The 25,026-nt window shown below is 44.5% G+C and overlaps 1 protein-coding gene and 1 non-coding gene across 2 annotated transcripts in view; one reads left to right on the forward strand and one right to left on the reverse strand.

The window, feature by feature from the left end:
• HDAC9 (histone deacetylase 9) overlaps positions 1-25,026 on the forward strand; it is a 1,168,275-nt gene that overhangs the window by 314,564 nt on the left and 828,685 nt on the right. The gene's annotated exons all lie outside the window — the stretch shown is intronic.
• On the reverse strand, positions 20,315-20,443 carry LOC134931373 (U4atac minor spliceosomal RNA). Its single transcript, XR_010179124.1, has one exon. It is a non-coding gene; the product is annotated as a U4atac minor spliceosomal RNA (small nuclear RNA).

Genomic DNA, 25,026 nt, shown 5'->3' on the forward strand with positions numbered 1-25,026 from the left:
TTGAGAAACTACACATCCCAGCATGCCCTGACACAGCTTTAGCATTCTCTGACAGCAAAACTGTGTCAGGGCATGCTGGGATATGCAGTTTCACAACAGCTGGAGGGCCGCAGTTTGGACATGCCTGGGACCTACAGTATGTAACATGCGACGTATCGTAATGTCACAGGGGTGATTAAAAATCCTGATTACGGTAATGTAGACTTGGAAAGTATATACACCCCAGCTCGTTCAACATGAATTCATAACCCAATGCAAAATGTTATTACTTCCACCTAATTTACTATATTTACCAACACTGGATTCATTTATTTACACAGATTTGTCTGCACACACCTAGCCTTAATATGCCATAAGGAGCGATACAACTGGCGCGGCTGAGCCGCTCCGACAGGTGTCTTTTTCTTTAAACTTTGCATCTTGTTTGTATCGCAGATGCAATGACACACCACTCGCAGTGTACTACAGTCTCTGGGGGTAATTCAGAGTTGATCGCAGCAGCAAATTTATTCGCAGTCAAAACCATGTGCACTGCAGGGGGGGGGGGGCAGATATAACATGTGCAGAGAGAGTTAGATTTGGGTGGGGTGAGTTCAAACTGAAATCTAAATTGCAGTGTGAAAATAAGGCAGGCAGTATTTACCCTGCACAGTAACAATATAACCCACCCAAATCTAACTCTCTCTGCACATGTTATTTCTGCCTCCCCTGCAGTGCACATGGTTTTGCCCAACTGCTAACAAATTTGCTGCTGCGATCAACTCTGAATTAGGTCCTCTGTGTGGTATCCAGTCTATAGATCTACACTACAGTCAGTAGGTCTACCACTAATGGTCAACATGCATTAGGGCAACAGAGTCAAAAGGTTGACATGTTAAAAGGTAGACAGGGTCAAAAAGTTGATGTGACAATGGTCAACACAAGTTTACTTTTACTCATTTTTTCATACTTTACTATCCTTGTGGACTACGATTGGGAATAGTAACCTTGCCCGAAGCATGGCGAGCAATCGTAGTACACTATTGGGTTCTTGTTTGTGGCAGAAAAGTGAACCAAAAAATTGTCTACCTTCTTTGTAGCAACCATTTCCATGTCGACCTTTTGACCCTTTCGACCTTTTATACTGTCTACCTGTTCAATGTCAATCTTTTGACCCTGCTGACCTAATGCATGTCACCCTTTTTAATGTAGATCTAATAATCCACCCCTTGCTGGGCTGCAACTTTAATTGCAGAGGAATTAAACACAAAGCGGTATATTCAATAAGAGTCGGGTCCATTCCGACATGCAGTTGTCGGAATGGGCCCGATAACCCCTATTCAATGGACGGCCAAATCCGACTGTCGGATTTGGCCATACACAGGTCCTGTTCTGCCACTGCTGTCAGCGGCTGCTGATGCACTGACAGCAGCGGTGCAGATGGCGGCCGCGGGCGTGAGTGGGACGGTGGCAGGGGGAGCAAGCGGCGGGGGACATGTCTGTGGTGGGGGGAGCAGAGATCTGCGGCTGGCGGCAGGAGCTTGCTGCATGGGGACATGTCTGCGGTGGCGGGGGGAGGAGCTGCAGGGAGAGAGGTGCCTGGCTGGTGGACGGCCAGGCACCCTCTCCCTGCAACGCCTCCCCCCGCCGCCGCAGACATGTCCCCCCGCAGCCTGCTCCTCCCGCCGATCTCTGCTACCCCCGCCGCCCGCAGCACCACTAGTCTCCTCATCTCAATCCGACTTTTTTTAAAGTCGGATTGAGATTGTCGGATATGGAGCTAAAACCTGTCAGGTTTGGCCCCGCTTCCGACAATGCACGCTGATCGGCGGCTGAAGCCGACGATCAGCGTGCATTCCGACAAGTCGGGTTTCCCGACTTGTCGGAATAAATAGGGCACTAATGAATAGGTCGGAACTGTTGGCATAGTGCGATGGATCGATACCATAGGTGTGCAGCGGGAAGTCTTATAGATAAAGTATCACCTCAGGAGTTACCTTGTATACAGACAGAACGAGACTTGAGATGTATATCTTCTTTATATAGTACTGAATAGCAGGATCAATATAACAACAAGTTTCAGTATCATCAGCTCATCTCCTTCTCTCAGAGACTCTTTCTAGAACACACATGTGAGGTAAAACAAACAAGTACAAAACATATGCAACAGACAAACACTACACCTCTGTAAGTATACAGCGCCATCTGCTGCCCCTGTACGGTAACTACATGCATAGAAACAAACCCATAGTCTGTTGTACATATTTCAACACCCCTTCTCAACAGACTGGGTTTCTTCAGTTAGACCCATCTTTGACGTAAGTCTCCAATGTCTCTCTCTGGTAAGAGGTTTAGTCATGATATCAGCTGTCATATCTTCTGTTGGGCAATAGTTCAACTCTATAAGACCTTGTTCCTGTAGATCCCTCAGGAAGTGATGCTTGACATCAATGTGCTTGGTTCTTGGGTTCACTCTTTCTGTTTGCGCTAATGCAAGGCATCCTTGATTATCCTCATATATCTTGATAGGTTCTTCTTGAGGCATTCCTAGGTCTGATAGTAGTTGCATTAACCATACCACTTCTTGACTGGCGTGAGCTGCTGCGATATATTCAGCTTCTGTAGAAGATAGTGCTACGGTAGACTGCTTCTTGCTTGTCCAGCTGATTAATCCTTCTCCAATAGAGAATAGATATCCACTTGTGGATTTTCTGTCACTTGTGTCTCCAGCCCAATCTGCGTCAACATATCCTGTTAACTTGTGACTTGTGTTTGCTGAGAGCTTAAGCTTCTTGTTAATCGTTCCCTTTAAGTAACGAATTACCCTCTTAACTGCATTCCAATCCATCTTTGTTGGTTTAGAGACTTTTCTGCTTAAAATCCCGACTGCTGTGGAGATATCTGGTCTGGTGACGGTGGCAATGTATAGCAATTTTCCTATGGCTTTTCTGTATAGATGGTTATCCTCTAACAGGTTGCTCTGATCATTTGGTTCCTTTTCATAACTTGTCTCCATAGGAGTGCTTGCTGTCTTTGCATCTTGTATACCAAATTCCTCGATGGTTTCCTGAATTTTGTATTTCTGACTTAGTGTGAATGTTCCATCACCTTCTCTTGAGATTTGCATTCCCAAGTAATGCGTTATGTGGCCGAGGTCTTTTGTTTCAAACTGACGGTTTAGTTCTTGTAACAATTCAACTTCGTCCCCTTCTTGTTCAAAACAAACTAGCAAATCGTCCACGTAAATTAATACATAGAACCATCTTTCCTCTATCAACTTTGTATAGAGACATGGGTCTGCTTTGCTTCTGACGAATCCCTTTTCTGTCAGAACTCCATTTATCTTTGTATTCCATGCTCTTGCTGCTTGTTTAAGACCATATATACTCTTGTTCAGTTTACATACATGATCTGGGTTCTGAGAATTCACGAAGCCTGGTGGTTGTTCCATGTATATATCTTCCTTTAGTTCACCATGTAGGAAAGCCGTCTTTACATCGAAATGTTTCACTTGCATACCCTTTATGGCTGCTGTTAGGAGTAAGGTTCTAATGGTAGTGTGCTTCACAACTGGAGCAAACGTTTCATCATAATCTTCTCCAAATTTCTGTGAATATCCTTTAGCAACGAGTCTTGCCTTGTATCTTTCTATTTTTCCTTCAGAATCATACTTGACCTTAAAAGTCCATTTACATCCTATGGCCTTTTTGTCTAATGGTAGTCTGGTCAATGTCCATGTCTGATTGTCTTCCATTGATTCCATTTCTTCTTTTGCGGCTCCTAGCCATTTCTGTGCTTCTCTTTCAGAAAAATTTGCAATTTCTTCCCATGATGCAGGTTCTTGTATGTTAATGGCTTTTGCTTTGTAAGATAAACGTGTAGGTGCTTTTCCCTTATTTTCTCTTGAAGAGCGTCTCACCCCCTCGGATGCACTCTCATGAGTGTCGCTGGTATTTGTCTTGTGTTGTACTTCAACTTCTTGAGTGATCTCTACTTCATCTGTTTCTTTGGATTCAGTGCTTTCTTCTTCTTCAGTAGAGTCTACTGGAGTTATGACATCATCTCGTGTTTCTTCTATGAATGTCACACTGTTGCTTATAACTACTTTTCCAGTTCTTGGATTTAAGATTCTGTAGCCTTTTGAATGTTCACTATAGCCGACTAGAACTCCCTCTTCTGCTCGGTTCTGCAACTTGCTTCGTTTTTCAGCAGGAATGTAGACGAAGGCTCTGCATCCAAAAACTCTAATGTGCTTTAAGCTGGGTTTCTTACCGTGCCACAGCTCATATGGTGTCTTCCTTACTGCTTTGGAAAGTAGTCTGTTTTGAAGATAGGTGGCTGTTGCTGCTGCTTCGCCCCAATATTTATCAGGTAGTCCTGAATCTGTAAGCATGCACCTTATCATTTCTGTTAGTGATCTGTTTTTCCTCTCAGATACACCGTTTTGCTCTGGTGTATATGGTACTGTCTTCTGATGCTCAATACCGAGTCCTCTTAAGTACCGTTCTATTTTCTGTCCTGTGAACTCGCCTCCATTGTCGCTGCGAAGAGTTAGCATATTCCTCTTGAACCTGTTTCTGGTCATGGTCACGTAGTCTTGCAGCTTTTCTAAGACTTCATCTTTACTTTTTATTAGATAAGTGACTGTGAACCTGGAGTAGTCGTCAATGAATGTCAGCATATACCTTTTGTCTCCTACGGTTCGCGTTTTCATAGGTCCACATACATCACTATGTACCAGGTCTAGTGGTCTGGAAGCTCTGTTTTCACTTTTCTTAGGAATTGACGTCCTTGTTGCTTTTGCTTCTATGCAGCATTGGCACTTCATCATTTCCGAACAGTCTGACACTTTGAGATCCCTGGCTAGGTCTCTCTTCTGCATTTCCTTTATGCAATCTGGGTGTCTGTGTCCTAATCTTCTATGCCATTTGTGAATACAGTCAGCGTGTTTCTGTGTACTCAGCTTTGCCTGCTGTGCTGCGATATCCAGACAGTATAAATGTTCTTTTATTCTGGCTGTAGCTAGTGTTTCTCTTCCGTTTTGGATAAAACACTTATTATTCTGAAACTTTACAGTAAGTCCTTTTTCTACTAGATTCTTTACTGATAGCAGTGCTCCCTCAAGCTTGGGAACATATAGCACATCTGTTACGGGTATTTCTGCATAGCTGCCATTACCCTTGGAGCATAGGAATTTACCATTCCCTTTCCCTTCTGCAATGATATTTGTTCCATCTGCTAGGTAGATTGTTTCTTTATGGTTCAAATCAAGTTCAGTAAAGAAGTCCTTGTTATTTGTCATATGACTAGTCGCTCCTGAGTCTACATACCACTTTTCTGATAATTGGGTTACTGTCGCTTTAAATGTTCCATTCCAATTGTGTGCTCCTGTATCTGTAAGTGTGGCTTTGGCTCTTTGTTTGTGTAATCTTTCTGGTGGTTTGTGCTGCTCTGTCTTCCATATGGTGCAATCTTTTTTCAGGTGACCCACTTTCTTGCATCTGAAACATGCTCTTGTTTCCCTGGTGTGTGGCTTAGTGTCCGCCATTTTAAGTGCTTTCTCTGTGTCACTTTCAGTATTGCACTCTGTAAGCTCCTTTCTGCGTTGATACTCCTCTATGAGCCTGTTCTTCACAAAGTCTGGTGTGATTTCTGCTTCAGGTCTCATTTCTAGTGCGTTTATTAGTGCACTGTATGTATCTGGTAAACTGCAAAGGAGGATGGCTACTATGTGGTTGCTTTTGATTTCTTCTCCCATTGACCTGAGCTGTATGGTTATCTCTAGTAGTGCACTGATGTGTTCTTGCATTGTCTTGCCTTTATTAAATCTTATTTGATATAATTTTCTTAATAGGAATAGTTTGCTGTTCAAACTTGATCCTTCATGCACTCTCTGTAAAGCACACCACATGCCTTTAGCTGTACTCTCTTGTCTTATGTGTATAAGCTGTTCATCTTCCACTAGTAAACTTATAGTGGCTCTTGCCTGTCTGTCCTTCTTAATCCACTGCTGATCCTCTCCTTCAGGTCTGTCTGCATTTATAACATCCCATAAATCATCTCTGGTTAATAGCATTTCTACTTTAAACTTCCATGTTTGATAGTTCTCATTAGAAAGCTTGCTAGCAGCTAGTCTGAGATCTGTGTAATTTGCCATAACCCTTCCTTGTATAGATCTCTCTATTCTTCTGTGGTATTAAACTTGTTTTACTCACAGTTTTCTTTCCAAGGTTCTCCTGGGTTGTTTCTTGTGTGCGTTACACAGTCTGCTGTCTGCGCCTGCTGGGACTTGCAGTGCGACTCGTGATCTGGATGCTGCTTAGGATGCACTCCTGAAAACTTTATCTTGTATAGACTCCAGTCTGGGCCCATAACCTGTTGGCATAGTGCGATGGATCGATACCATAGGTGTGCAGCGGGAAGTCTTATAGATAAAGTATCACCTCAGGAGTTACCTTGTATACAGACAGAACGAGACTTGAGATGTATATCTTCTTTATATAGTACTGAATAGCAGGATCAATATAACAACAAGTTTCAGTATCATCAGCTCATCTCCTTCTCTCAGAGACTCTTTCTAGAACACACATGTGAGGTAAAACAAACAAGTACAAAACATATGCAACAGACAAACACTACACCTCTGTAAGTATACAGCGCCATCTGCTGCCCCTGTACGGTAACTACATGCATAGAAACAAACCCATAGTCTGTTGTACATATTTCAACAGGAACCCCTTCCGACCTACAACTGTCGGAAGCTGCAGTCTTTCCGACAAGACGGCAGCTTCCGACAGTTATTGAATATACCCCAAAGCCGTAGATGAAGCACAACAGAACCTGGCATGAGAAAAAGCTGCATGTGACCTGGCACACAGAGAGGGACTTTTTGGTGCGACTGAAGCCACAGTGTATGAGGACGCATCTGTATTTTACAGCACAGGGAACTAAATAGTAAAAGACATTATTTTAACCATTAGTGCGCCATTAGTGTTGTGACCAGCAGAACACAGATAAGGCAGGACTCTTTTAGAGACATGGGGGGACATGTACTAAGCAGTGAAAACAGTGGAGAAGTGAGCCAGTGGAGAAGTAGCCCATGGCAACCAATCAGCTTTGACGTAACATTTATAATTTGCATACTATAAAAGTATACCGCAAAAGAAGAGAAAGCGCTCATGGGTTCATACTAAATACCTTATAAACATGTACAGAGCCGGTAATTAAATTTATTCAAAAATGTATTAATACTAAAAATGACATCAAATAGATATTGTGACATAAAAATAATTAATTACACCTTATATGATATAAGTTAAAAGTTTGGCAATGGTATAAATTTCCCTCTATGAGGAGTCAGTGCACTAAAAAAGCTGTGCTGTTACACTGTCAACGTTTGTAACTTAGTATCAGTCAGTGATAGTAACTGTTGCACGTTAGAGAATGTAGAGGTGTAAAGGGGGGTACTCACGGAGCGATCGCTGCTTAAAATCTAAGCAATCTGACTAGATTGCTTAGATTTTAAGCACGATCGCTCCGTGTGTAGCCCCCTCAGCGATAGCGATGCGCAGCCCCGCGCATCGCTATCGCTGCTGCTAGATTGGCCTGCATGCAGGCCAATCTAGCGGGTCGCTCACTTCACCCGCTGGGTGAAGTGAGCGGCCCCCCCGTCTCCCCCCCGCGCGCTCAGCACAGATCGCGCTGTGCTGAGCGCCGGGAGAGATGTGTGCTGAGCGGTTCGCTCAGCACACATCTCTCTGCCATCGGCCAGTGAGTACTGGCCTTAACAGCTGCGGGAAGCGCTTGCAAAGTATCTGATTACCTCCTTTGTAGATACAGCGGTGTGGTCCTGCCCCCAGTACCGAGCGTCCTTGGGTATATTTAATTTGTCCACGGGGGTTGCCTTTTCTTTTCACCAGCTGTTAATGCAGGTTGTTCCACAGGAGGAAAGTGTAGAAATGGGCCCTTAATGCTGACGCTTTTCCCAGCAAGAATGGCACAGCTCGTAGCGGGATGGACAGGTGGCAAAGTCCGATGATACTCCCGCTCTGCTGATCCGTACACCTCCGTGCTTGCCAAGAGCACTGCTGCAGCTACGAACAAGTGGGCGGAGACTGATGCGTTTCGTCACGGAATCACGTGACTTTTTCAAAGTGATGACTTTGAAAAAAAGGTAATCAGATACTTTGTAAATGCTTCCCGCAGCCATTACACCTCTACATTCTCTAACGTGCAACAGTTACTATCACTGACTGATACTAAGTTACAAACGTTGACAGTGTAACAGCATAGCTTTTGAAGTGCACTGACTCCTGACAGAGGGAAATTTATACCATTGCCAATAACAACTGCTGGCCAGCAAGTAAACTTTTAACTTATATCATATAAGGTGTAATTAATTATTTTTATGTCACAATATCTATTTGATGTCATTTTTAGTATTAATACATTTTTGAATGAATTCAATTACCGGCTCTGTACATGTTTATAAGGTATATAGTATGAACCCATGAGCGCTTTCTCTTTTGTTGTTCTTAATTATTGTCTAAATTGCAGGGGTGTATACAGCCCCTTGAGTTAAGTGAACGTGGGCTCAATTGTTCTTTAAAAGAATATTCATCTTCTTTAACACTGACACAGGCGCTTCATATATTTTTTCTTTTTGTTATAAAAGTATACAGAGCAGCTGATTGGTTGCCAAGGGCAACTTCTCCACTTTTATCATGGCTGCTTAGTACATGAACCCCATGGTATACTCAGGCACTTGTCAGCTATCTGCCCCTCCTCATGCGATTGCACATATAGATTGTGTGAATTTGTCACTTTTGCATCAGTTGGGTGCTAACAATTAGTCTAAAAAGTTTGCAGTGAGTTATTATAACATACTGTGATATACTAGAAAATGAGAAAGATACTGTATGCTATAATGTTTGCACGAATACATATATTGGGGTCTGATTAATGTTGTAAGTAAAGCAAAAAAAGCAAGCAACTGGGCAAAACCATGTACTGCAGGTGGGGCAGATGTAACATGTGCAGAAAGAGTTAGATTTGGATGGGGTGTGTTCACAGTGATCTCTAAATTGCAACATCTGTGTGCTACATGTAAAATCAGCCAGTATTTACCCTGCACAGAAACCATCTAAATGTATTTCCCCACTTGCATGGCAACATAGGGGTATATGCTGTTGCGGTCGAATTCCTGAAAATGTTGAAAAACGGGAAATTTTCGGCAAAAAAAAAATTTCGACAATGCAATACAGTACTTTTCGCCCAAAAAACTGCCATTCCAAATTCGACTTTTTGAAATTCGACATTTGTCAAATTCAACATTTCTGCAATGGTACAAATGCGGCAATTCGACAAAAGTATATTCAATTGAAGATTGTAAATTCGACAACAGTGCTTTTAGACAGTAAATTCGTCATTTTCAATCCGCCACACTTTGCTGATGGAATCTAATAAAAAAAATTAAAAACATGTTTTTTTGTGTGTTTTTTTTTATTGGTAATAGCATATCTATTTATATTAGAAGGGATTAGGTACTTGGTTTGTCTATTTAGGAGGCACAAGTATTATTTATATATTTTTAAAAATATTTTTATTTTTTTATTTTTTATGGAATGGGGTAAAATTCAGGAAAAAAAATGCGTGGGGTCCCCCCTCCTAAGCATAACCAGCCTCGGACTCTTTGAGCCGGTCCTGGTTGCCAAAATACGGGGAAAAAAATGACAGTGAATCCCCCGTATTTTAACAACCAGCACCGGGCTCCACTAGCTGGACAGATAATGCCACAGACGGGGGTCACTTTTATACAGCGCCCTGCGGCCATGGCATTAAATATCCAACTAGTCACCCCTGGCCGGGGTTCCCTGGAGGAGTGGGGACCCCTTCAACCCCCCCTTTTTTTCCGGGTTTTTTACCGTTTTTTGACCATTTTTAAAAATCGGATCAAAATCCGTCAAATCGGCCGTTTTTCGACAGCGGGACTGTCGAATCCGTTTTTTATTGAATACCGACCTGCCGGAATTCGACGGTCAAATTGTGTCGAATTAAAAAAACGGGCGAAAAATTGCCGCAATTCGCCCGCAATTGCATATACCCCATAGTTTGTTCCAGACACAAAGATACTTCCTTTTTCTACTTTTCTTACATGAATCAGGCGCATTGCCTCCATGCTCTTCTACCCATTCAGGTGCATTTATTGACTGCCGCATGTGGTAATTAATCCAGCTAAACCATTTTAATTGGAATGCATTATTTTACATTAGTAACTTGTTGTTCCTAAAGCGCTGATTAAATATGTCCACAATCATCTGTGTATCTTAATGAGTCCAAAAAAGCACTAGGGTTTCCCCAGACCTCCTATGTACTGTATATCTAGACCAGAGGTTCTCAAACTCGGTCCTCAGGACCCCACACAGTGCATGTTTTGCAGGTAACCCAGTAGGTGCACAGGTGTATTAATTACTCACTGACACATTTTTAAAGGCCCACATGTGGAGCTCATCATTTCAATTGTGATTCTGTGAGGAGACCTGCAAAACATGCACTGTGTGGGGTCCTGAGGACCGAGATTGAGAACCTGTGATCTAGACCATACTTGCCTACCTGACCCTCTCCATGAGGGAGAAAATGCTCTGTTCCTGGACTTTCCTGGTAATGTATGATTGCCATCACCTGTAATGAGCTAGTTAATTGATAAGAAAGGCGTTTCACCACAGGGGATGGCAATCATACATTACCAGGAAAGTCCAGGAACAGAGTATTTTCTCCCTCATGGAGAGGGTCAGGTAGGCAAGTATGATCTAGACCAGGCATTCCCAACCACGGTCCTCAAGGCACACCAACAGTGCAGGTTTTAGTGATATCCAGGCTGCAGCACAGATGGTTAAATCAAAATAACTGAGCTACTAATTATTAGGGATGTGCACTTGAAATTTTTCGGGTTTTGTGTTTTGGTTTTGGGTTCGGTTCCGCGGCCGTGTTTTGGGTTCGACCGCGTTTTGGCAAAACCTCACCGAATTTTTTTTGTCGGATTCGGGTGTGTTTTGGATTCGGGTGTTTTTTTCAAAAAACCCTAAAAAACAGCTTAAATCATAGAATTTGGGGGTCATTTTGATCCCAAAGTATTATTAACCTCAAAAACCATAATTTCCACTCATTTTCAGTCTATTCTGAATACCTCACACCTCACAATATTATTTTTAGTCCTAAAATTTGCACCGAGGTCGCTGGATGACTAAGCTAAGCGACCCTAGTGGCCGACACAAACACCTGGCCCATCTAGGAGTGGCACTGCAGTGTCACGCAGGATGGCCCTTCCAAAAAACACTCCCCAAACAGCACATGACGCAAAGAAGAAAAAAAGAGGCGCAATGAGGTAGCTGTGTGAGTAAGCTAAGCGACCCTAGTGGCCGACACAAACACCTGGCCCATCTAGGAGTGGCACTGCAGTGTCACGCAGGATGGCCCTTCCAAAAAACACTCCCCAAACAGCACATGACGCAAAGAAGAAAAAAAGAGGCGCAATGAGGTAGCTGTGTGAGTAAGATAAGCGACCCTAGTGGCCGACACAAACACCTGGCCCATCTAGGAGTGGCACTGCAGTGTCACGCAGGATGGCCCTTCCAAAAAACACTCCCCAAACAGCACATGACGCAAAGAAGAAAAAAAGAGGCGCAATGAGGTAGCTGTGTGAGTAAGCTAAGCGACCCTAGTGGCCGACACAAACACCTGGCCCATCTAGGAGTGGCACTGCAGTGTCACGCAGGATGGCCCTTCCAAAAAACACTCCCCAAACAGCACATGACGCAAAGAAGAAAAAAAGAGGCGCAATGAAGTAGCTGTGTGAGTAAGCTAAGCGACCCTAGTGGCCGACACAAACACCTGGCCCATCTAGGAGTGGCACTGCAGTGTCACGCAGGATGGCCCTTCCAAAAAACACTCCCCAAACAGCACATGACGCAAATAAAAATGAAAGAAAAAAGAGGTGCAAGATGGAATTGTCCTTGGGCCCTCCCACCCACCCTTATGTTGTATAAACAGGACATGCACACTTTAACCAACCCATCATTTCAGTGACAGGGTCTGCCACACGACTGTGACTGAAATGACGGGTTGGTTTGGACCCCCACCGAAAAAGAAGCAATTAATCTCTCCTTGCACAAACTGGCTCTACAGAGGCAAGATGTCCACCTCATCATCATCCTCCGATATATCACCGTGTGCATCCCGCTCCTCACAGATTATCAATTCGTCCCCACTGGAATCCACCATCTCAGCTCCCTGTGTACTTTGTGGAGGCAATTGCTGCTGGTCAATGTCTCCACGGAGGAATTGATTATAATTCATTTTAATGAACATCATCTTCTCCACATTTTCTGGAAGTAACCTCGTACGCAGATTGCTGACAAGGTGAGCGGCGGCACTAAAATCTCTTTCGGAGTACACACTTGTGGGAGGGCAACTTAGGTAGAATAAAGCCAGTTTGTGCAAGGGCCTCCAAATTGCCTCTTTTTCCTGCCAGTATAAGTACGGACTGTCTGACGTGCCTACTTGGATGCGGTCACTCATATAATCCTCCACCATTCTTTCAATGGTGAGAGAATCATATGCAGTGACAGTAGACGACATGTCCGTAATCGTTGTCAGGTCCTTCAGTCCGGACCAGATGTCAGCATCAGCAGTCGCTCCAGACTGCCCTGCATCACCGCCAGCGGGTGGGCTCGGAATTCTGATCCTTTTCCTCGCACCCCCAGTTGCAGGAGAATGTGAAGGAGGAGATGTTGACAGGTCGCGTTCCGCTTGACTTGACAATTTTGTCACCAGCAGGTCTTTGAACCCCAGCAGACTTGTGTCTGCCGGAAAGAGAGATCCAAGGTAGGTTTTAAATCTAGGATCGAGCACGGGGGCCAAAATGTAGTGCTCTGATTTCAACAGATTGACCACCCGTGAATCCTTGTTAAGCGAATTAAGGGCTCCATCCACAAGTCCCACATGCCTAGCGGAATCGCTCCCTTTTAGCTCCTCCTTCAATGCCTCCAGCTTCTTCTGCAAAAGCCTGATGAGGGGAATGACCTGACTCAGGCTGGCAGTGTCTGAACTGACTTCACGTGTGGCAAGTTCAAAAGGTTGCAGAACCTTGCACAACGTTGAAATCATTCTCCACTGCGCTTGAGACAGGTACATTCCACCTCCTATATCGTGCTCAATTGTATAGGCTTGAATGGCCTTTTGCTGCTCCTCCAACCTCTGAAGCATATAGAGGGTTGAATTCCACCTCGTTACCACTTCTTGCTTCAGATGATGGCAGGGCAGGTTCAGGCGTTTTTGGTGGTGCTCCAGTCTTCTGTACGTGGTGCCTGTACGCCGAAAGTGTCCCGCAATTCTTCTGGCCACCGACAGCATCTCTTGCACGCCCCTGTCGTTTTTTAAAAAATTCTGCACCACCAAATTCAAGGTATGTGCAAAACATGGGACGTGCTGGAATTTGCCCATATTTAATGCACACACAATATTGCTGGCGTTGTCCGATGCCACAAATCCACAGGAGAGTCCAATTGGGGTAAGCCATTCCGCGATGATCTTCCTCAGTTGCCGTAAGAGGTTTTCAGCTGTGTGCGTATTCTGGAAACCGGTGATACAAAGCGTAGCCTGCCTAGGAAAGAGTTGGCGTTTGCGAGATGCTGCTACTGGTGCCGCCGCTGCTGTTCTTGCGGCGGGAGTCCATACATCTACCCAGTGGGCTGTCACAGTCATATAGTCCTGACCCTGCCCTGCTCCACTTGTCCACATGTCCGTGGTTAAGTGGACATTGGGTACAACTGCATTTTTTAGGACACTGGTGAGTCTTTTTCTGACGTCCGTGTACATTCTCGGTATCGCCTGCCTAGAGAAGTGGAACCTAGATAGTATTTGGTAACGGGGGCACACTGCCTCAATAAATTGTCTAGTTCCCTGTGAACTAATGGCGGATACCGGACGCACGTCTAACACCAACATAGTTGTCAAGGCCTCAGTTATCCGCTTTGCAACAGGATGACTGCTGTGATATTTCATCTTCCTCGCAAAGGACTGTTGGACAGTCAATTGCTTGGTGGAAGTAGTAAAAGTGGGCTTACGACTTCCCCTCTGGGATGACCATCGACTCCCAGCAGCAACAACAGCAGCGCCAGCAGCAGTAGGCGTTACACGCAAGGATGCATCGGAGGAATTCCAGGCAGGAGAGGACTCGTCAGAATTGCCAGTGACATGGCATGCAGGACTATTGGCATTCCTGGGGAAGGAGGAAATTGACACTGAGGGAGTTGGTGGGGTGGTTTGCGTGAGCTTGGTTACAAGAGGAAGGGATTTACTGGTCAGTGGACTGCTTCCGCTGTCGCCCAAAGTTTTTGAACTTGTCACTGACTTATTATGAATGCGCTGCAGGTGACGTATAAGGGAGGATGTTCCGAGGTGGTTAACGTCCTTACCCCTACTTATTACAGCTTGACAAAGGCAACACACGGCTTGACAAATGTTGTCCGCATTTCTGGTGAAATACTTCCACACCGAAGAGCTGATTTTTTTGGTATTTTCACCAGGCATGTTAACGGCCCTATTCCTCTCACGGACAACAGGTGTCTCCCCGGGTGCCTGACTTAAACAAACCACCTCACCATCAGAATCCTCCTTGTCAATTTCCTCCCCAGCGCCAGCAACACCCATATCCTCCTCATCCTGGTGTACTTCAACACTGACATCTTCAATCTGACTATCAGGAACTGGACTGCGGGTGCTCCTTCCAGCACTTGCAGGGGGCGTGCAAATGGTGGAAGGCGCATGCTCTTCACGTCCAGTGTTGGGAAGGTCAGGCATCGCAACCGACACAATTGGACTCTCCTTGTGGATTTGGGATTTCGAAGAACGCACAGTTCTTTGCGGTGCTTTTGCCAGCTTGAGTCTTTTCAGTTTTCTAGCGAGAGGCTGAGTGCTTCCATCCTCATGTGAAGCTGAACCACTAGCCATGAACATAGGCCAGGGCCTCAGCCGTTCCTTGCCACTCCGTGTGGTAAATGGCATATTGGCAAGTTTACGCTTCTCCTCCGACAATTTTATTTTAGATTTTGGAGTCCTTTTTTTACTGATATTTGGTGTTTTGGATTTTACATGCTCTGTACTATGACATTGGGCATCGGCCTTGGCAGACGACGTTGCTGGCATTTCATCGTCTCGGCCATGACTAGTGGCAGCAGCTTCAGCACGAGGTGGAAGTGGATCTTGATCTTTCCCTAATTTTGGAACCTCAACATTTTTGTTCTCCATATTTTAATAGGCACAACTAAAAGGCACCTCAGGTAAACAATGTAGATGGATGGATACTAGTATACTTATGAATGGACGAGCGACTGCCGACACAGAGGTAGCTACAGCCGTGGACTACCGTACTGTGTCTGCTGCTAATATAGACTGGATGATAAGGAGATGAAATCAATATATATATATATATATATAATATCACTAGTACTGCAGCCGGACAGGTATATATATTTATTATGTAATGACTGATGACGGACCTGCTGGACACTGTCAGCTCAGCAGCACCGCAGACTGCTACAGTAAGCTACTATAGTAGTATGTATAAAGAAGAAAGAAAGAAAAAAACCACGGGTAGGTGGTATACAATTATGGATGGACGAGCGACTGCCGACACAGAGGTAGCTACAGCCGTGGACTACCGTACTGTGTCTGCTGCTAATATAGACTGGATGATAATGAGATGAAATCAATATATATTATATCACACTAGTACTGCAGCCGGACAGGTAGATATATTTATTATGTAATGACTGATGACGGACCTGCTGGACACTGTCAGCTCAGCAGCACCGCAGACTGCTACAGTAAGCTACTATAGTAGTATGTATAAAGAAGAAAGAAAAAAAAAACCACGGGTAGGTGGTATACAATTATGGATGGACGAGCGACTGCCGACACAGAGGTAGCTACAGCCGTGGACTACCGTACTGTGTCTGCTGCTAATATAGACTGGATGATAAGGAGATGAAATCAATATATATATATATAATATCACTAGTACTGCAGCCGGACAGGTATATATATTTATTATGTAATGACTGATGACGGACCTGCTGGACACTGTCAGCTCAGCAGCACCGCAGACTGCTACAGTAAGCTACTATAGTAGTATGTATAAAGAAGAAAGAAAAAAAAAAACCACGGGTAGGTGGTATACAATTATGGATGGACGAGCGACTGCCGACACAGAGGTAGCTACAGCCGTGTACTACCGTACTGTGTCTGCTGCTAATATAGACTGGATGATAAGGAGATGAAATCAATATATATATATATATATATAATATCACTAGTACTGCAGCCGGACAGGTATATATATTTATTATGTAATGACTGATGACGGACCTGCTGGACACTGTCAGCTCAGCAGCACCGCAGACTGCTACAGTAAGCTACTATAGTAGTATGTATAAAGAAGAAAGAAAAAAAAAAAAACACGGGTAGGTGGTATACAATTATGGATGGACGAGCGACTGCCGACACAGAGGTAGCTACAGCCGTGGACTACCGTACTGTGTCTGCTGCTAATATAGACTGGATGATAAGGAGATGAAATCAATATATATATATATATATATATATATATAATATCACTAGTACTGCAGCCGGACAGGTATATATATTTATTATGTAATGACTGATGACGGACCTGCTGGACACTGTCAGCTCAGCAGCACCGCAGACTGCTACATTGAGCTACTATAGTAGTATGTATAAAGAAGAAAGAAAAAAAAAACCACGGGTAGGTGGTATACAATTATGGATGGACGAGCGACTGCCGACACAGAGGTAGCTACAGCCGTGGACTACCGTACTGTGTCTGCTGCTAATATAGACTGGATGATAAGGAGATGAAATCAATATATATATATATATATAATATCACTAGTACTGCAGCCTGACAGGTATATATATTTATTATGTAATGACTGATGACGGACCTGCTGGACACTGTCAGCTCAGCAGCACCGCAGACTGCTACAGTAAGCTACTATAGTAGTATGTATAAAGAAGAAAGAAAAAAAAAAAACCACGGGTAGGTGGTATACAATTATGGTTGGACGAGCGACTGCCGACACAGAGGTAGCTACAGCCGTGGACTACCGTACTGTGTCTGCTGCTAATATAGACTGGATGATAATGAGATGAAATCAATATATATTATATCACACTAGTACTGCAGCCGGACAGGTAGATATATTTATTATGTAATGACTGATGACGGACCTGCTGGACACTGTCAGCTCAGCAGCACCGCAGACTGCTACAGTAAGCTACTATAGTAGTATGTATAAAGAAGAAAGAAAAAAAAAACCACGGGCAGGTGGTATACAATTATGGATGGACGAGCGACTGCCGACACAGAGGTAGCTACAGCCGTGGACTACCGTACTGTGTCTGCTGCTAATATAGACTGGATGATAAGGAGATGAAATCAATATATATATATATATAATATCACTAGTACTGCAGCCGGACAGGTATATAAATTTATTATGTAATGACTGATGACGGACCTGCTGGACACTGTCAGCTCAGCAGCACCGCAGACTGCTACAGTAAGCTACTATAGTAGTATGTATAAAGAAGAAAGAAAAAAAAAAACCACGGGTAGGTGGTATACAATTATGGATGGATGAGCGACTGCCGACACAGAAGTAGCTACAGCCGTGTACTACCGTACTGTGTCTGCTGCTAATATAGACTGGATGATAAGGAGATGAAATCAATATATATATATATATATATATATATATATATAATATCACTAGTACTGCAGCCGGACAGGTATATATATTTATTATGTAATGACTGATGACGGACCTGCTGGACACTGTCAGCTCAGCAGCACCGCAGACTGCTACAGTAAGCTACTATAGTAGTATGTATAAAGAAGAAAGAAAAAAAAAAACCACGGGTAGGTGGTATACAATTATGGATGGACGAGCGACTGCCGACACAGAGGTAGCTACAGCCGTGGACTACCGTACTGTGTCTGCTGCTAATATAGACTGGATGATAAGGAGATGAAATCAATATATATATATATATATATATATATATATATATAATATCACTAGTACTGCAGCCTGACAGGTATATATATTTATTATGTAATGACTGATGACGGACCTGCTGGACACTGTCAGCTCAGCAGCACCGCAGACTGCTACAGTAAGCTACTATAGTAGTATGTATAAAGAAGAAAGAAAAAAAAACCACGGGTAGGTGGTATACAATTATGGTTGGACGAGCGACTGCCGACACAGAGGTAGCTACAGCCGTGGACTACCGTACTGTGTCTGCTGCTAATATAGACTGGATGATAATGAGATGAAATCAATATATATATATATATATATATATAATATCACTAGTACTGCAGCCGGACAGGTATATATATTTATTATGTAATGACTGATGACGGACCTGCTGGACACAGTCAGCTCAGCAGCACCGCAGACTGCTACAGTAAGCTACTATAGTAGTATGTATAAAGAAGAAAGAAAAAAAAAAACCACGGGTAGGTGGTATACAATATTATATATATATATTATATACAATTATATATATATATATATATATATATAAACTGGTGGTGACTGGTGGTCAGGTCACTGGTCACACTATCAGCAACTTGCAAGTAGTACTCCTAAGCAGACAATCACAATATATATTATACTGGTGGTCAGTGTGGTCACAATGGCAGTGTGGCACTCTGGCAGCAAAAGTGTGCACTGTACGTTATATGTACTCCTGAGTCCTGCTCTCAGACTCTAACTGCTCCCCACTGTCAGTGTCTCCCCCACAAGTCAGATAATATACAGTCACACTATCTATCACTTCAGCAAGTAACTAGTACTCCTCCTAATGCTCCCCAAAATTACTACTGTGTCTCTCTCTACTGTCTCACTCTCTTCTCTATAAACGGAGAGGACGCCAGCCACGTCCTCTCCCTATGAATCTCAATGCACGTGTGAAAATGGCGGCGACGCGCGGCTCCTTATATAGAATCCGAGTCTCACGATAGAATCCGAGCCTCGCGAGAATCCGACAGCGGGATGATGACGTTCGGGCGCGCTCGGGTTAACCGAGCAAGGCGGGAAGATCCGAGTCGCTCGGCCCCGTGTAAAAAAACATGAAGTTCGGGCGGGTTCGGATTCCGAGGAACCGAACCCGCTCATCCCTACTAATTATGTCACCTGTGCTGAAGCCTGGATATCACTAAAACATGCACTGTTAATGTGCCTTGAGGACCATGGTTGGGAATGCCTGATCTAGACCATCAAACTCGGTCCTCAGGACCCCACACAGTGCATGTTTTGTAGATGACCCTGCAGGTGCAGAAGTGTATTAATTACTCACTGACAAATTTTAAAAGGTCCACAGGTGGAGCTAATTATTTCACTTGTGATTCTGTGAGGGGACCTGCAAAACATGCACCGTGTGGGGTCCTGAGGACCGAGTTTGAGAACCTGTGATCTAGTCTCTAGACCAGTGGTTCTCAAACTCGGTCCTCAGGACTCCACACAGTACATGTTTTGCAGGTAACCCAGCAGGTGCGCAGGTGTATTAAATACTCACTGACACATTTTAAAAGGTCCACAGGTGGAGCTAATTATTTCACTTGTGATTCTGTGAGGAGACCTGCAAAACATGCACCATGTGGGGTCCTGAGGACCGAGTTTGAGAACATGTGCTCTAGACACATGAATTGCATATTATATGACTCCACTGCAATTAGTTCAAAAGTCTATTGCACAGGTTCTCAAACTCAGTCCTCAGTACCCCACACGGTGCATGTTTTGCAGGTCTCTTCACAGAATCAGAAGTGAAATAATTAGCTCCACCTGTGGGCCTTTTAAAATGTGTCAGTGAGTAATTAATACACCTGTGCACCTGCTGGGTTACCTGCAAAACATGCACTGTGTGGGGTCCTGAGGACCGAGTTTGAGAACCACTGCTCTGTTGAATACACCTCTGACATATGTGCAAATGCCTAAAATGAAACCATGCATTTTTCTATAGTAAAAAAAAAAAAAACATTAAAAAAAGTCTATATACATTTAATAAAAAGTTTTATTCTAACAATAAAGCATCTTTAAGTGCTATTCACCTAACACCTACTTCCACATATAAACATAATTATGCAATATTATTTAAAACAAAAACACATCGACATTATCCACTTATCATAACTGTAGTCTTACTTATCTAAGCATTTTTTTTCTGTTTTTTAACTTTTAGTAATCTTGGTTCCAAAAATTGCACCTACATAGTATTTACACACTAGTGATGCTTTTTGTGTTGTTTTGTGGTGTTAGCAGTACTGACCTCATTAGACATTCATTGGTCAATAGCTCAACCCCAAGAGAAGGATGGTTAACACTAATTATCCGTGGCCATGGGTGCACAATACACTCCTCTCTTTTCAGTTAGAGAGACTGGACAATAGAGTGCAAGTACTGCACAATACCCAGAATGCTTTGCTGCGAAGAGACAAATAATTTGCATACTATGTGTTGCTTTGATTACCACAAACTCATTTCGAAAGATGACATTTTAATAGTCTGTAAGAAATGAGATTAAACAGGTATATATTGTGTATTATACTCCCAGTGGTGGAACTATTGTGGATGCAGGGATTGAGGGTCTGATTCAGAGCTATATGCTAATTGGCAAATAGAAGATACCTAACAGGGGGGTAATTCAGATCTGATCGCTGCTGTTTTATTTTTGCACAGCGGCCAATCAGCAATGTGCACGCGTGTCGGCAAACAACAACAGGCATCGCCGGACAGCGACAGGCTGGTGTGAAAATTTCAATCACACGGGCGTTCGCAAGATGATTGACAGGAGGAGGCCTTTTGTGGTTGTGGGTGGTAACTGACCGTTTACTGGAAGTGTCAGGGAAAACGCAGGAGTTCCCAAGTGGTTTCAAGTAGGGTGTGTGACTTCCTCCCTGGACCCGACCAGCCTGTTCTCATTGCACTGTAGGAGTAAGTCCTGGGATGCGCAGATACAGCACACACTGGAAAAACCATTCAATGGTGAGTGAGGTGCCAACGGATTTGCAGCTGTCCGCTGACTGAGGGATTTTTTGCAGCGCGGCGTCACATGCGATCGCACACTTGCATGGTGAATATACACTCCCATTGGGCATTTTTATAGTCAAATCTCTGGAGTAAAAAGTCTATGGCAGGGGAGGCAGTGCCTGCCTTGTCCACAGATCTCTGATCAAAACTCAGCAAATTTCCTGCAGTATATACTGCTGCACCTGTGTATAATGCCCACATGCACCCTTTGGCTCATATGTTGTGTGTAATCTGGCTCTGGGGTTAGCCAGTGCCTCCTGAGCCATTTACCTCACCGCATGTCCCTGACGCAGAGGAGTCTGCCTCTTTAGGCTACTGCCATGGCCAATTTTGCGAATACTGAGGCACACGTTTTGTGGCGGTGCAAATCCATCTCGGTGCATCTGCAGACCTTTGGTGCAGCAACTTATGCACCAGTAAAACCTGCAGCAACCCTATGGCAGATGCAGTTTCTCCATCCTGTGTAAGCGGTTGTGCATCTTTGGACACAGCCATAGGTGTGCGCAGGGGGGGTGCCTGGTGCGCACAGGCACCACCTAATGTCTGGAACCTCGATCTCACATGCCTGATGTAGCGATCGCCGAGCAGGCTGATTACTGTCCCCTCTGCGCTGCACCCTGTCAGGACTGCATTACTGACTGGACGCCTGGGTTAATCAAGGGTGCCACTGCCACCAGCTTTCAAACTCTCGGCTCCACCTCCATGTACAAAAACAGCGCCCACCCATCACACCCGCCACATGCCCACCTCTCTCCTTCTATGCTATGCCGTCAGCCACTGATGAGGATCAGCATGCCGCCAGCGTTTCTCTTAGGAAGACAAATTCAATACTGGCAGGCGGTCCACAGCAGCATTGACACGTCGCTCGTTTTTCCAGCAGCAGCAGTACTAGTCTGCGACTGTCAGTGTCAGTGAGTGACTGAATTGTAAGTAAGCTGCTGCAGCTTGCAGGGGAAAGAGTGGGGGAGCCAGACCAGGCTGAGGAGGAGCAGTGTATATTGCAGTGATTGCCATCAGGGGTGTTTGTTTGGTGCACACCACAACATCTGACAATGTATCTGCATTATTACAAGGGTGGATATTTTATATTGCGTTGACCGTCAATAGATGGTGCTAAACACGCCCAAAAGGCGGTGCTAGACACACCCCTCTGACGGTGCACCCCCTAATAAAATTTGCTGCGCACGCCTATGGACACAGCTGCTTACAGCGACACGCCCGTGACACAACAGCATATGCTCACCCTATGTAACCTCCAGGGAATGCCCACTAAGATACACAGACCCAGGACCAGATGTAATGAAAAGGCGAGTTGATCGGAGTTGTGGATTCCTGGGCCGAACTCTCTGAACATTTTCTAAAAGCGGCAATCATTTACAAGGCATGGTTTTACCTTCTACATGATTGCTGCTTCAAAAAACATCCGAGTTCAACCAGGAACCTGCACCTCCAGCCATCTCGGACTTCATTACATCCGGCCCCCCCGTGTCCGTTTCTCTGCTGCGTCACTGAGAGCTGACAATCGGGAGATATGCGATGTGCGTCTCATGCGCAGACTTAAAACCTCGGGCAACTGCGCCTGGCACCAACACTGCGAGCGACTCATTATAATGCCCTTCATCTAGAGGACTCATTCTTCATCATCTGTACTTAACGAGACTCCAGATAATGCTATATGGTTTATTATACGATTCCTATGTCCCTGTGGCCTGCCAGAGAAACTGAGGGATTCCAAGAAAACAGATATTTATTTGTACAGGAGTGTAAACTAAAGGATAGGATTCCCCTTTCCCAAATCCTTGCACCCCATTGGCAATTTTTTACACTCTGTGGAATGCACAGAGGCCACCAGTGCTCACGCGTGAGTCTGCCAGATTTATTCGAGTATATGCCCGGCTTCATGTATATAATCACACCGCCCACTGGTTATCCATCTGCAGGCACAACCATCATTATTACTATTGTCCCTTATACCTATCCCATGCTGTGTGCAAAAGATCTGCCAGAAACAGATGTCCCTCCATCATACTCACGCATCATCATAGTACGGAAGTCGGGTGACACACCTATAATATGTGTGTGTGTGTGCGCGAGGCAGCCTCTCAGCTGAACCCAGCAACACCCACGTCACTGACAGGGAGAAGTGGCTATGCACCGAGCATATGCATAGTGCTGCGTATGTGCGGTCTGCCGATAATCACAACCGTTATCCGCAGTATGAGGACCTTTATTTTCCCCAGTTCTCCAATCATTGTACAGGGCCTGATTCAGAGTGGCTGATGGATCTGTACTGCGCATATGCCGGTCTTCTACTGCACAATGTCTCGCAGTTCCCCAAAGCTGCAGCCTGACTGACAGGCTGGGGGTGGGGATGGCCAGTGTTCCTGAAAACCTGTGATGTATGATGCCCATTCACAGGTAGCTATGAGTGCACAGGTAGCTAAGGAGGGTATTACCTTTAACCACTTACCACTTACCTGGCATTGCTGTGTCTATAACATCCTGGGGTTGGCGGGTATGTCTTAGTGGTTGAGAGCGGTGTCACAGGTGTTGGGTGGCTATGTTTTCCCTGAAATGTTTGAACCATGTTCCCCATGTTCAGACAGGTAGGATAGATTGATAAGAACCAGAAGTGAGTCAGCAATCCCAACAGGATGTCTCTCATTGAGCTGCAATGAACAGGGCCGGCAACAGAAATCTTGGGGCCCTGTATAGTGATATCTCTGGGCCCCCCTCAGATTTTTTATATATATATATATATATATATATATATATATATATGCACCAGTGACGTGCGGTGGGGTGAGGCAGGTGAGGCAGAGCCTTTCCTGTCATACTAACAATTGTGCCAGAGTTTTGACTATATAAAGTATATGAAAAATACAATGAATTTGTTTGAAATATCTGCTTTGCATTATTCTAATCATTTTTATAGTAAAATCTCTGGAGTAAAAAGTCTATGGCAGGTGAGGTGCCTATCTTTTCCGCACATCTCTGATCAAAACTCACCAAATTTCCAGGAGTTTATACTGCTGCACCTGTGTATGATGCCCACATGTACCCTTTGGCTCATAGCTTGCGTGTAAAAGTGGCTCTGGTGCTAGCCGGTGCCTCCTGAGCCATTTAGCTCAACTCACGTCCCTGATATGCATAGATATATGCATACCACAGTCTGTGCCTCCCTCTCTCCTTCCTCCCACACACCCCACAGTCCGGCTTTCCTCAATAACTTCATGCTTTCTCAGCACCTACACCCCATCCTAAAGCCCTGTATCCCCTCATCAATCCACTCTTACCCCGGGGAGAGACTCACTTGCGCTGCACCCCCCAAGAATCCACACATGAACAGCGCACAGCAGGTACCATGCAGCCCTCACACCCATCCAGAAAAGGCTGGCGCAGGGCACAGGAATCCTAGCTAGTGGAGCTTCTGCCATGTCCCATAACTGCCTGCAACAGAGCTAAACCCAGAAGACCGGGCGCACACTTGCACTGCACAGTCACTGTGTGAGAGGCTCCTGTCACTCTGAGGCTGGTCCCACACCGCCTACAGTTTGCTGTCTTATTTGACAAGAAGACTCACATCCCTGCCGTGCACTAAGTGGCTCATCCTGTGGGGTCCCCCTGATCTTTGGGGCCAGGTATAGGTGTCCCCTTTGACCCCCCCCCTGTTGCCTGCCCTGGCAATGAACTTTTGATTGGAGATGATGATTAGTTAGCATTAAATTTGGATGATCACAAAAAAAAGAATTTGGGTGAAAATGATGAACAAAGAGAAGACAATTGGTTACAGTTCACACCACAAAGGAGCATACAATATGCAAAAGACAATTAATTGGGATCACAAAGAAATGGCAGAATATCATTGGAA

Source organism: Pseudophryne corroboree, chromosome 5, assembly GCF_028390025.1.
Source record: "Pseudophryne corroboree isolate aPseCor3 chromosome 5, aPseCor3.hap2, whole genome shotgun sequence".
NCBI lineage: Eukaryota > Metazoa > Chordata > Amphibia > Anura > Myobatrachidae > Pseudophryne > Pseudophryne corroboree.